The sequence below is a fragment of the Buteo buteo genome, chromosome 8 (assembly GCF_964188355.1).
Source record: "Buteo buteo chromosome 8, bButBut1.hap1.1, whole genome shotgun sequence".
NCBI lineage: Eukaryota > Metazoa > Chordata > Aves > Accipitriformes > Accipitridae > Buteo > Buteo buteo.
The window spans coordinates 25,389,656-25,404,196 of NC_134178.1; positions in this window are offsets into that span (position 1 = coordinate 25,389,656).

Below are 14,541 nucleotides of genomic sequence, written 5' to 3' on the forward strand. Positions count from 1 at the left end.
TCATCTTTGTGGAAATGTGCAAACCTTCTTTTATCAACTTTTAATTTTCATACATCGAGGGAATTCAAATGAGCCAACTGGGTACCCTAGGCACCAAGACATCGCATGTGATGTATATAGTCATTTTAATGGAGACATGTTAACAGTTTCTGAATACACAGTGTACTTACAGTGGTCCATTAAAAACTGCTTTGAAATTTGGGTTAAAAAAGAAAAATGTAAGTCCTTGGTTTATCATGTGCATAACAAACTGTCAGAGTACTACATGTGGTTATATAATTAAAGGGTGCTGTTCTTCACTCCATGACAGTGCTGTTAATGAGTCGACTTTATCGAGGGTCTCTTCTCAGATATAACTTAGGGTGCTATACACTATCATTTTAAAACAGCATGAGTACAATGGCAATTTATTAAAATACTGTTAACTCTCTCAATATGACCATGAGGCTAATTAAATATAACAAGTTCGCTTCTGGGATTGGCTCCACAGTCTGCAGGCTGCTCTTCCACCAGATCCTTTGGGGTTTCCCATCTGTGTGGGAGACCAAGAGCAGCCCCATGCAACACAGTTTTCTGCACTTGGAGAGATCTGTAATTCCCTGTCAGGTGAAAATTACATTTAGGTCTTGAGTGCCTCCAAGATTTAGGGGCAAAAATTTCTGATCTAAAATTCTGTCTTAATGCTGTGAAAGGTTTTGTCTCATAATAGTGGAGCTGTGTTTATGCTGGTAAGTTAAACATGGCTGCAAACATGTTGGCCCAGTTCCTGAGGCCAACTGATGAGAAACAGCCCGTATCCCTCCCTGGTTCAACTGTCTTTAGCTTTCACGAGAGACTGGCTGCGTGCAAACTGTCTACTGAGCTGTACCTGTCCGCTGTTAACTCCTGACTTGTACACAAGAGCAGTTGGGAAAGTACTAGCTGGCCTGGGCCAAAATCACAGCAGGGATGCTGTAATAATGAAGGGATATAAACAGCCTTGTCCCAGATCCTGAGAGTTTAATTTCCTGGTAACCTGTAAGCGCTATCACAGGGAAAAAAAAATGCTCAGTTAACATACTTTTAATCAGATCATTACCAAAGCTGTTTATTGACTTACTAATGACACATAATTAACCAGCAATCAGGAAACTGTAAGTATCAATATCACCAATGCAACCAGTGAACCACAATATTAGACATTCACACAAAGTTAATTAACACCTACAGATTTCTAGGCACCCCTCCTATAGCTAATCCCCAAAAGCTCTCATCACACCCACACCAAGTTAGGGGCTCCTCTTGCTGCACACGCTTGTAGGAACTGTGAGTGCTCCAGCTTTGCATGCTTTTGTGCTGCTTCCTACAACCCAGTGATGCACAGGCCAGTGGGAAAGCACCCGCCGTGTTTGCATACGCAGCCCTAAGGTGTGGGTCCTGCCGGTGTGCCCTGGCTGGTCAGTCCCCAGCTGGAGCACAGAGGCTGCTCGTTGCGCTCAGAGCCCTATGGGAAGCTTGTGAAGTCTGGCTTGACTCTTCTGTCTCCACTCCCAGGTCACTCCCCAACAAATTTTCATGCCTCTTTTGTACTTCTTTTCAAGCTGACTCCTCTGTTTCAAGAGTCTCTTTGTAATTCTCCAGTTACTGCTTATTCCAGCTGATTGTTGGCTTTCCCTTTAGCATCATCTGCAAATGCCCTTTTAGGCAGTTCTGGGTATTCAGTTCATTTACGCTGCTTACACTGTCATATCTTTCTTGGCAGCTGCTGTCCAAGCCATTTTGCGGAGGGTGAGCAGTGGGAGCCAGCCCCACAGAGTAACTTCCATCCTCTGTAGACAGATGAATGGGTGTTCAACTGGACTACACAGCATGAAATATACACAGATCTAACCTTTCTTTTTATAAAAAAAAAAAAAGTAGTAATTATAACTCAAATACGATGGACTTGTGTTTTAAATGCTTTTATTGCTGAGTAACAATAAACCCCCTTACTTTAAAAGGCTCTATAATAAACACCTCTTTACCAAGAAGCTTAACAGCCTTCCCTTCAACTTTGTTGTATAAGAATTGAAGTACATCATCAAATGGAATGAATACAGGTCATACTCACTTATACGATTTGATTTGCACAAATGAGATTGTGGTCAGATAAAACCATGTTGTTTTTATTTGCATATGTATTTTCTGTATACTCCACTGACTGCTTAGAATTAGCACATTGTTTCCAGCAAAGCCATTGAAGTTTCTGCCCCCCCCTTTTTTTTTTCAGCTCCTTATCTCATATTTTCAAAGGCTGGAAATAAATGCTTTTCCTACAATCTGTTTTGTTAACATAAGAGACATTTCTAAATAATATAGCCTAAACCTTCTAAACAGGCTTGTCTGATGCTCCTTTTTTTAATGACTCATTTTTGAGTGTTCATGAACATACTTTTCTGTAGGCTAAATCTTTGTGCAGCATTCTAGTGATTCTTCTGTGATCTTTCTGTTCTGGACCCAAAATGTCTATCTATCTATCTGTAATGCCAGCTCTGGAAGCCCTGGTGAACATTCCAGGTACATGCCAACTACCAACCCACAAGCTGATTTCTGCAGTACATTCTGCCTTGTTTTCTTGTGTGAGTTGAGATGGTGGACCATGTTACAAAGCACATGCATCCCCACTCTAGAGATAGTGGTGGGGTGCGCTTCCTGAGCTTGAAAGTTTTAGAAGGCCAGCTGTGAGTCAGTAATTTTTCTTATATGTGTTGTCAGGAGCATTTTTACAATAGGGCTGGCGTACTTCATCTAACACTTTTATAGATAAAAGAAGAAGACTGAGATCTGAGGTTCTGGAATAACTGTTATCTTTCAGACTATTTTTCTGTATCTCTGTTTCTAAATAGTAATAAAGGTGTGCCACACTTTTATGAATATTTTAAGCTTTGATCAAGGCATATGTATAACAAATAGCCAGTAAGTAGAGTGCACTAGAATAAATTGTGTGACTTCCTTTCAGATTACCCCATGATCTCCAAGCAGTGTTTCTTACTCTGAGTACTACTTATCCTGCAACTTAATTGAGGCTTGAATTACCCATAATTATCTGTTTTCCATGCTAAAATGAAACCATGTAATTATGCTCTCTTCAACGCCTTGAATTTATACATGGTATGAACAGAATTTAGGCCAGTGTGGACTGGGCTAACAGCAAGAGTAGGCTTATTCTTTTAGCCCTGAATTTCTTCATAGCAATATAATTTGATTTCAAGAGAGCCAGATGTCACTCAGAGAAGAGACAATCTACTTTGGGGATGTGAATAGTGAAGGTGTAGTCTAAAGCATGTCTTTAATCATTCTGATCACCGCTGCCTAAGCTAGGATTGGGTTAAGGTGTGTGGAAATGCATGATCATAGTGCACTACAGTACTGCTATTCCCCATGTACTGTGGCTTTTGGAGATGTGAAATGCTTTTGCACTGCATTTGTTTACAGCAGGCAGACAGGGCCTTGAACAGCTCCAAGATGAAGTGACCTTTGAAGGTGCTTAAAAGTTATCCATCTCTGTCTGAAGCATAGTAATTGAGACTCAAGCCCAGCTTTGCCTGAATTAAATTATTAGGTAACTAAAAACAAACCTAAAAGATTATTCCCTGGAGTAGAATAGATACAAATCTTTAGGATAATACAGTCCTAAACCTTATATCCTGAGATTTGGCATCTCATTTTACGAAGGCCAATAGATGACATGCTCTAAAACAAATATAATGCAGGAAAGTCAAAAACCAGATAAAAGGTTTTGAATCATGTCATTCTCTGGTGCGTATCTCTCATGTGTCCCATGATGGAGCACCTGCACCAAGGCTTTCTAGAAATGACTTATCACAAAAAGGTCAGATATCATGCAATTCCTCTGCTGAGGCATCTGTCAAGTCATGTTTGCCGTCAAAATAAGGTAATGTCCTGAAAGAAAGCAGTATGTTTTGCAACAGGCTGTAGCATATGGCACTGGAAATGCATGTCAGTGAAGTAAAAGTCATGCTACGTACCTGCTTATCGTGGTTTAACCCCAACCAGCAACTAAGCACCACGCAGCCGCTCACTCACTCCCCCCTCATCCAGTGGGGTGGGGGAGAAAACCGGGAAAAAGAAATAAAACTCGTGGGTTGAGATAAGAACAGTTTAATAGAACAGAAAAGAAGAAACTAATAATGATAATGATAACACTAACAAAATGACAACAGTAGTAATAAAAGGATTGAAATGTACAAATGATGCGCAGGGCAATTGCTCACCACCCGCTGACCGACACCCAGCTAGTCCCCGAGCGGCAATTCCCCGCCCCCACTTCCCAGTTCCTATATTAGATGGGACATCACATTGTATGGAATACACCGTTGGCCAGTTTGGGTCAGGTGCCCTGGCTGTGTCCTGTGCCAACTTCTTGTGCCCTGGCTGGGCATGAGAAGCTGAAAAATCCTTGACTATAGTCTAAACACTACTGAGCAACAACTGAAAACATCAGTGTTATCAACATTCTTCACATACTGAACTCAAAACATAGCACTGTGCCAGCTACTAGGAAGACAGTTAACTCTATCCCAGCTGAAACCAGGACACTGCTTTTCAACTATAACATGTTATTTGTCATAAAAATCTGCAGTTGTTTAATTTTTCATAAACAATTTCCATGTTTTCACATATGGCTTCACAATCTGGATTAAAAGAAAAGAGCAGGAAGCCTCTTTGTTCATTACAGAAGACTGAAATGTCAGAATATGATGTGTAATAAATACATCATTAGACAAAATATGAAGCTGATTCTCATTTACACAAAGGCCTACTTGCGCTGCTTCAACAGTGCAAGGTAGTGTTAGTTTAAATCATCCACTTGAAGTGAAATTGAGAATCAGACCCAAATACTTGAGTTTAATTCTAATTAACTAGGAGTCTTCTTTTGAAAATTCTTTGTGAAAATCTCAAATAAATGGTTGCAGTTACTGCTAAGGAGAAGGAGGTCTTGAGAGTAAGGTTATATCTAGAACTAATCATTCAGGCATGGTTTCAAAGCCATGCAATGTCCTTGTATGCTAATATTTGCAGTGGGAAATGTGCATCATGAAATGTGTTTTAAAATCTGCATGAATACAACAGTGACAGTAGCACTAGAAATACATATATTGGGTAGAAGATGAAAGGCTCTTCCTTCTTATTGGCTCCACACAAAAGGAGTTGCCGAATTCCAGTTAAATAAAAGCTGAAGCACCTTCTTCCTTTACCGGTTTTAAATAGTTGCCAGCTAGAAGGAATTTAACTTAATTTCTTATTTTATCTCATCTCCCCACAGCAGAGCAGTTATGTGGATTGTTTTATAGGCCACTGCAACCAAAACTTGGCTTTAGGTATGACTGTGTTCACTGAGGGCACCTCTCTCATGCTCTGCAGCCTAGCTCCTCAGAGACAGAGAGAAAGAGAGTGAAGTCAAGGTTGAAGCTTATGAATGAGAAGGGCAAAGCCCTAGGTAGTCCTCACTGGGCTAAGAGAACCCACGTTTCCTTAAGCCTTGGGCTGTCTCTTAAAGGTAATAGATAGGTGCAATTTCTAGTGAGCATGTCCTTTAAACACTAATTGCCTTGATTTGGGAAGATACCAACCTGTAATTGTCCCATACTGTTTACACTTTTCTTTAAGGGCTCGAGTGGCTACTGCTTTAGAAAGGAAGTTGTACTAGATGGACCATTAGTTCCTGTCACTTCATGCCTCTTTTCCTGTTTCGGAAATGAATAATTTGATTGCTGCATAGAAATAGAGTCATAAAGCCCTGATGTCTGCAAACTTCTCTTATTGTTTTTTTACCAGTTCGTTGGTGTTCAGGACTGCATTCTTTTTACTGCAGTGTATTATATAGCACGTGAAGGAAGAGTTCTGTGTCTGCTAGAAATCGGAAAAGCCTGGCTTCTGTATTACACTCATGTTTTTAATCAAAGTATATTACATGTACTATTGTGAACACGTATGTCAGAAAATATACATGGGGATAAAGATTACTCAGCACTTTATGACAGCAGAAACTGGAGGTATTGTGTCCCTGTCTAGCTCTAAGGCTAGTGTGACCCCTGGAAATATTCAGGACTAAATGTTGAACCTACAAAGTTTGTGAAATGTGCAGCCTTGTTATGTGTACATGTCAGAAATATAATTTCTTTTGCGAAGTACAGTGGTATGTCAAATCTGTGAACTTAGAAAATCTTTCCTATACTTAATATCTGCTTAAAAAAAGAGCAAGCCTCCCAACCCCAAAGCCCTTGCAGTAAATTGAGGAAAGTTGTTATAAGATGTTATAGCTAATACAGGAAAAAAAGATAGTTTCACTTAGCAATTTTAGAAACTATATTAAACAGCAGCTGTCTTCTTATTTAAGAGGATTTTGTTTGGCTGGTCCTTCAAAGATGGCATGAGCTTTTAAAATGAACTGCTGAAAATGTTAAAATCCCAATGAATTATGAATGTAGTGAGAAATCCATAAACCTATTTACTTAGATAAATCTAGACAGATCATTTACTTTTGAGTCCTCACTTCTTTAGTATTGATGCCGAAAATTTATGCACTCCAAACTTTATTTTGGTTCAAATTCCCTTCAGAGTATAGAAACAGGCTTGCAGTTTGCACCACCACTTGGCCTTCTGCCTTGGACATATAAGCACAGCTGTCCTTACAGTTGATTTCTTTAAAGTTTACATTCTCAAGCCATGAATTCTCCATCATTTGGATTGATTTTTCTATTATTTCCCAGGCTTTATAGTCTTTTAAGCTTTTAAGACTTTTCTATCTGTAAAACGCTTGATTTGGGAGTATTTTAAACATACTTAATCATAGGAAATACAAGGCAATGGAAAATCAGCTATCCTCTTCAAAAGATACAATGTATCTCATTGTGAGAAATATTTCCAAGACTCTCCATGTGGCAGCGTGAAAAAAATGGATCTATACACAGAATGAGCATGCTTGATATATTTCACTTGTATAGGCTATCTGTTCAGATCCAGCACAGCAAAACTTTGGCAGCAGGGACATGTCTATCTTTGAAGAATTCAACTCAGGATTTGTTAAGGATTTGAACAATTTTTGCTCAAACCGGTGTCTGTGTGAGACTCAATCTCCTGACCCTGCTTTGCCTTCCCCCGTCTGCCCGCCGCTGGCACCTGACGCGGTCTCAGCGCCAGGTCTCTCTCCCCTTGCGCAATCAATTCCCCAGTGGCAGATGCCAGCACTGCCTAACGCAGATCCACCATCAATCAGTGTCTGGCATGAAGACCAATAGACTGAGGCACCTTCAGGCTCTGCAATACTTCAGCCAGGATGTGCTTCATCCAGGCTTTCTCATTCAGGGGAATACTGTTGGAAAAAGCAACTCAGGTGCAGAAACAGCCATCCTTTGTACATGAAGGGTACAGGTACCATGACCCACCATGGCAGAAACCTGCTTGCATCGGATGACCTGATGCCTGAAGTCTTGTGTATTGGGCGCCAGGCAGTTAAGAGGTCTGTAAGAAAGTTTGATGTTAGCCATTAGCATAACCACATCACAGAAAACAAGACTGGATTGTATATTTCTCATCAGTGTGGAACTGGTGAAAGGCCTCTAGGTTTAGTTCTTATTCATCAACCTTTAAAAGAATTAAACAAGCAGAACCCTATGTTTCTCCTAAGAGTGTCTGCACGTCCACTTTGGAGGAAATGGAAGGAAATGGTCCTCTGCTGACCTTAGTGTTCCCTGTGTTGTTCCTCTCTTTGTCCAATGTTTTCTGCCCTTTCTTACACAGGCTTTCCCCGCGGCTCCGCCGTGGTGGCTGCGGGGCTGAGCCGTGCCCTGCGGGGGGTCGGTGGGAGCCGGCTGGAACCGGCTGTGTCCGGCTCGGGGCAGCCCCGGCCTCTCCTCACAGAGGCCGCCCTGCAGCCCCCTGCCAGAGCCTGGGCACCTGCACCCGGTACAGCTACATAATGATACAGATAGAAAATGGAGATACCTCCCACTCCCAGCCTGGTTATCCACCAGGTGATCTGTAGCCATCTGCCCTGCTGAAATCCCTTGATTCTTCTACTGATTGAGACACAGCCACTTTTATCAAAGTCTCTTTATACTACTTTTTCATCAGTTGACTGTAAGTTTCTTTTTTTTTTCCTTCATAACTTCTCCATGATGGGGAAAGGGAACATATCTTCTCAAAATTATAGAGAAATGCAGTGATACAAAATGAACTTACCTTGTCTTTCACTGGTAACTCATATTTTGAAATATTTAATGTGACACAAAAGATATGTCCATTACATTCACAAATATTTTTTTTCTGTTTGACACTGCATCATGTGTCTAAAGGGCTGAAAACTAAATTTCCTCATCAGCAAAGAACTGTTAATGAGATTTTAGAACTCCCTGAATTGTTTATAAATTTTTTCATAATTTAACACTCAAAACCTTCAGAATTACCTGGTCCACAGGGATATTAAAAAAAAAATATTGAACAGCTGTTTTTCTTCATTTTGTGATCTTGAGAATGTTTGCAGATGCCAAAAATAGTCCCGTTACATTGTCTAACATTTTGAAAATCTGGTCTACATCAGAACAAATGCAATACAAGTATGTTTTTCTATTGCATTCTTTTTCTGTGGTTATTAACTTCATTTAAATGGCCAGTCACCTGAAGCTACTAGGTACATGCCAAAATATTCATTTGACTGTGAGCCCCCAGATACAGCGAGGACGTTATGGGCAGCCCAAGAGGAATTGACTTAATGTTGGCTCCCGGGGCTTCCTGCCCTCCCCTGCCTTGCCCAAACAGGCAGTAGCCATCTGGCTGGCTTTTTCAGCAGCTGGATTTTCTCACTTCTCCAGAATTACACAGCCCCACTGCCAGTCTCCTAATATGGCCCTAGCCTGGGAACAGGACTGGAGCTGCTCATCAACACCAGGCTGTTCAAGGGCCAAAGATCTGACTTGGAAAGAGTTGACATATTTCAGAGAAAGTATTTGCTTTCTTTCCCTTTCTATGGTGTTCCTCCCCAAAATGTTTTATTTTTTACTTAGAAAATAAAAATTATTTTGGAAGTTAAAAGGTAATGTCCTTCTTTCAGTTTTAAATTTATGACCAAAATTTACCGTGTTCTGCTGAAGAATTGCCATGGAAGTATTTTCACCCTCATACATATTGAAGTATTCTGTTTGTATGAGAGGCAAGCCAACGTACAAGGGAGTGCACTTCTTACTTGCTTCAGTTTTTCATTATGGGCAAGGTAATCGTACCTCCCCCAGCTTTCTTTTTTCTTTTTCCTGACCTATTGTTTGCTACACACTGGTACTGCTTCCATGTACCTGACTTTAGGATTCCTTTTAACACCTTTTAGTTTTGAAAATACAACAACATCTGAATAGAGTCATCCAGTGAAAGTAAGATCTGGCTATATGTGAGAAACCACTACTAGGTGGCTTAAACTTTATTAACTTCTATTTTGTTACCTCCTGTTATTTCTTTTCTGTGTGACTACAGTAAGTTATAAATCAAAACATTCAGCTTGGCATGCTTTAGAGTAATTAGTGAAATAATTCTTTTACTCAGCATTTCTCTAGAACACCTTGATTTGTCAGATGGAACATAAGTCTCTCTGATAGTGAAGATGTGTAACCTTAACTATAGCCTCTTTGGGGCATGGAGCTTGTCTTATGTTAACCCATAAAGTTTACAGACTATAATAAATAGTTAATGATTCAATAATGCTAACAATTACCTTTTGAAATTAAAAACTTCTTACAAATGTTTCAAAAGGAATGAACGGGATTATTTAAGCAGGAAGAGTAAGTTAAAAAGCCATCTTAAATGTGTACAGACATACTATTATATTGCATTTTATTCATTGAAAGGGAAGCTGAAGATAGGATGTAAGCAAGCTGTATGTGCAGGCAGCAACAAGCTTCTTTTCTGTAGCCAATTTAAATGTGATTAAACAGCTTTATATTTTGGTACGTATGAAAATATTAAAATGTAAACATTTTCCTAGTAAATAGTACCTGTCCTATTATTAACTTGCTGAATTTATACTGGACAGATATGATTTCCTGCTGTTCTTCCTACTGTTTCACAGGTTTCTCATTATTCTATAGTGCACATGGTAGGCTAAATTTAGCCCTTAAATCTTTCCAGTGGTCACTAAACTGTCTTCTTTCCTGCATTTTGCCAGAACAAAGGTGATCCATGTGATTTCTAGAGACTTCTCTGGTGGTCTGTGAATCTGCCTGGTGGTATAATTCTGATTCTTTAATTCCCAGCTTTAAATTTGATTAAAAAGAAGCTTAAAGTAGTTTAAATACCTTCCGCTACCTGTTTTCTAGAAAATGAATTGCTGTGGTTGTTCCTGTAATAGTCACTAATGAGAAGAGAGGTGATCTGTGTGGAAAAGTACTTTGTTTCACACAACAGTGTCCGAAAATGGTGGTTCACACTCTCAAGAGTCTAACTGTTTCGGCAGGGCTAAGCAGTTACTTTCCTGAGACCTGGGATAATAATCTTATTCTTCATTTGGCATCACTGTCCCTTACTGGAGGGGCATTAAAGTGTGAACTTAGATCTGTTTGAGATTGTCTCCACAGATTATCCTGGGTCAAAGTGAAAAGCCCAGGAAAGGTGTGTTGGTAGTAGAACAATCTCAATCTCTTGGGCAATATTCAGTGAGCAAGTTACTCTCTGTGTAGCTGTTCAGTGTTGTTTTGCATTTCTGAGTTGCTCAGGAGCCAGCAGAACATTAGAATTGATGGCAGAACATACTTCAATTCATGTGTTTTGTAAATATTTTTCATTTGGTTATGTAGATCATGGCATAGCCTACAATTCTTTTCTTCTGTTAAACTGGAAACCAATATTGTGTAGTACTATTGCAGCTATTAAGTCACTAGACCTTATGCTCTGGATATAATAAGCAGGCGTTCATCTCCGAAATGCCCACTCCACTTCTTAATGCATTTAGAGGATTTGGAGGAGAATTTTGTCATTACCTCTGTTTTACCTCTTTCCCCTCATTTGCTTTTGCAGTCCAGCCCTCTCTGAAATACTGTTCCATGTGGGAATAATCTTTGATTATTTTGTCTTATTTTGTTTATTATAGTCAAGAGCAATCAGTCTGAGAGGTATGGGGATGCCTTTCTGAGGGAGACCAAAGAACTGTGCAAAATATGTTGAATAGGTATTCCGTACAAATGCATTTTAAGGCATTGCATGTTGTACATTCTAATCCTAAGGGGCCAAGGAAATGATATAATCATCATACAGGCTTTTGATAGTTTAGTCAGTGGAAGAAAAATATCTGTAACATGCTATCAAATTTACAGTTCATTGAAAGTGACAGAGAGATAAAAGAGTGGCTAAAATGATACAATAGAATATGGAACATTGCAAGAATGTGTAGCATTTAATCTTGTATACACAAATGCATGTAACATTTCTGCACAGTTAATGATCCAGTGCTTAAACTTGAGTGATAACGTGTCATTGCTAGGCACATCTATGAAAGTAAAAGATAGCATTGTCTAATTAGTTTTGCAGTGGCTTGCTTGATTTTTTTTATCTTGATATTGGTGATGAAAATCTTTTCTACCTCTTACTCTTTTTAAAAAATGTGGGTTTCATGAAATTTCATGCATGTGAATTTTTATTACTATTATATAAAACATTCTGCTTATTGCTCCCTTTATCTAGTTTCGTAAATGTAGTGGGTATTTCGTTTCCCTTATTCCTTTTATACCCCCTCCTCCTAAATAAAAGTAGTATTGTGAAATTGACTTGAAAGTTAAAATCTTTCAAATAACTGGTCCTGTCACTGACAAATCTTTTTCTTCCACTCTGATGCATTTCATGGTAATTTAGAACAGGTTTCAGAAATTTTACAATAATAAATACAGTTCTGCTAAAAGCATACATTATACAAGCAATAATTTAAAACTGTTCATGACATCAATTATATTTTGTAATGGTGAAATATATAACACATTAGATTTTATCAGCACAATGAAGACATATATTCCAGAATCATAAAGGTGGAAATCAAAATGGTTTTTCCTTTGCCTAATGGCTTTAATTGCAGGATACAATAGAACAAGGTTGCTCCTTTATTTAAAATTTCATTTTATCAACTGTCTATAACCTGTCACAGTATGCCCAGTGCATGACGGTTATACCATTCCATTCAGTTCCACCTCAACAGACTTGTGACAATATGCCAGCTGATTGTTTTCTTCTCTTTCTTCAGAAATGTGCAGGTTCTGCATACTACAGATTTATTAAAATGCTGTCTAAGCTCCATTACAGATGAGTATTATCCATTATCCGCTAACTGTCCATCTATAGACTCATCATCCATCCATCCATCCATCCTCCACCATAACCATTTGTAATTATTTAGCAGAGTTCATAGAGTAAATAAAACTGTTGAAATATCAGAATTATGATAGTGCTTTTTGCATGGTCTGGCAGATACACTGTGTGTTTCTGTCTTGGTTCTGTGCCCATATATATAAGCATTACAATGGTTATTCTGAAAAAAATGCCTTTAGCAAATCTTCATTGCCTGCATAGACTAAAGGCAGTTTTACTGTATGAACATATGCAATTACTTTTGTAGCTGTGTCTGATGCATATAAATAAAGTATATATAGGAATCTAACTTAATTCAGTAGTGGGCCAAATTATCCAATAGCCATAATGCCCAGAGGTGACCTGGAATAGGAAGGAAAAAAAAAAAAAATTTTTCCTCCAACACATGCATACAATTAACAATAAAGGGAAGAATGCATCTGCTGTATGAAATGCAAGGTACCAGTGTGCAAATTATAAAAAAGCCATGGGGTTTCCATTCCCTTTTCAAATGTTTCTTAATCAGTTAGGAACAAAAATCCCATTAAATTTTTAAAGTGAGTGAGCACTTCAACAGCTCTTTGGAGGATGTGGCCTACCTTTGGAGGTTTGGAAGGGATGTACCAAAATGCAGACCACTGGGGGAAGCCACACCCTCCCAGTGTCTTCAGAGCTCCCACACGCTGCCCAATGGCAATACGGCCTTCTCATTTTAACTTGCTCTGCTTTAGTGAGCAGGAGCCTGTTAAAACTATAAAACAAGCCAAAGCCTTACCATGTTAAATATCCTTCCTATCACAGAAAGGCCTTGAATCTATTTAATTTACCAGTGTGGCCATTTCAATGTAGCCTTAGAAGAAAACACTTTAAGCAGTGTTTTTCATGGCGATATAGATTCAGATATGTTACAGCAGACAAAAAGGGAGGAAAAGGAATGTTAAAATATAAAAAAGAAAAGATACAGATGTGTTTCAATAAGGAAGCAGACATCAAAAAAACTATGCTTATTTTAGCTTTCCTGAAAAGGTTATCTGTATTTAATGATATTTATGAACACTTAATTAGGACCAATATCATCTCTCCCAATCGCTCCCCATAATCAAGATTAAAAGAGGCCTGTTCTTGTGGTATATCCATTTATCAGTTTTAGCCTCGAGGGTCTCAGTGGCTCCATCACTTTCAGCACAGGATATCATCAGGATTTCCAATGAGACACAACACCATGGTAGGTAATGAAACAGAAAAAAAGAAAAAACAAAAAAACCCAAATCTATAGCAAGCAATAAATAATTACCTACTATGGAAAAAACAGTAAGTTCTCTTGCAGGACACATGATAGGAATAGACAAAGGAGGAAATTCATTGGCTATATAGCTATGAATAAATGAACGAGACAACAGTACAAGCTTATCATTTATGATCTTTGTTATAAGATACAGATATCAGACATTTAAGAGAGTTGAAAAGGTAACTGAACAAATCTTTGGAAGCTGGTGTTGCTCTTTGGAGACAGCGGTGTATCCTAACATGATGGGGAAAATGAAATGTAAAATAATGCCAACAGCGAAAAATGTAATCAGCTTAGCTGGAACACAGATAATATATTATACAAGATGAAAGCTCTGGCAAGCTTATGTCACTGATCTCTCTCAGAGACTAAGTTGTCTGTATTCCACTTGTAAAACTGTAAAAAGAGGAAAAAAAACCCCAGCAATTTTGATTTGTATGAATAGAAATAACAATTAATTACCAGACCTTGTAATTACCTTTTTGAGTGAGAAGGAGTAGGTCCAACTAGTTTGTAAAGAATTACTTTATTGTAGCCTCATCCTAGTAAACAAATTTGGTCAATCAGCCAATTCCATGTAATCCCGACTGAAATTTTAGTAGTCAAGAATGTCATGTTTTCCCTGGGCATCTGGGCAGGAAATAGTCTATTATCAACTTCAGCAGCACATTCCTAGCAGAAGCGTATTGACTGATCAGTGGATATTGTCTACCTGGACTTCAGGAAGGCCTTTGATGTTGCCTCCCCTAAGAACCTCATAGACAAGCAGTTGATGTATGGGCTGGATGAGCAATGAGGTGGACTGAAAACTGGCAGAACAGCCAGGCCCAGGGGGTGGTGATCAGTGGCGATCAGTGGCACAGACTAGCTGGAGGCCAGTAACTAGTGGTGTACCC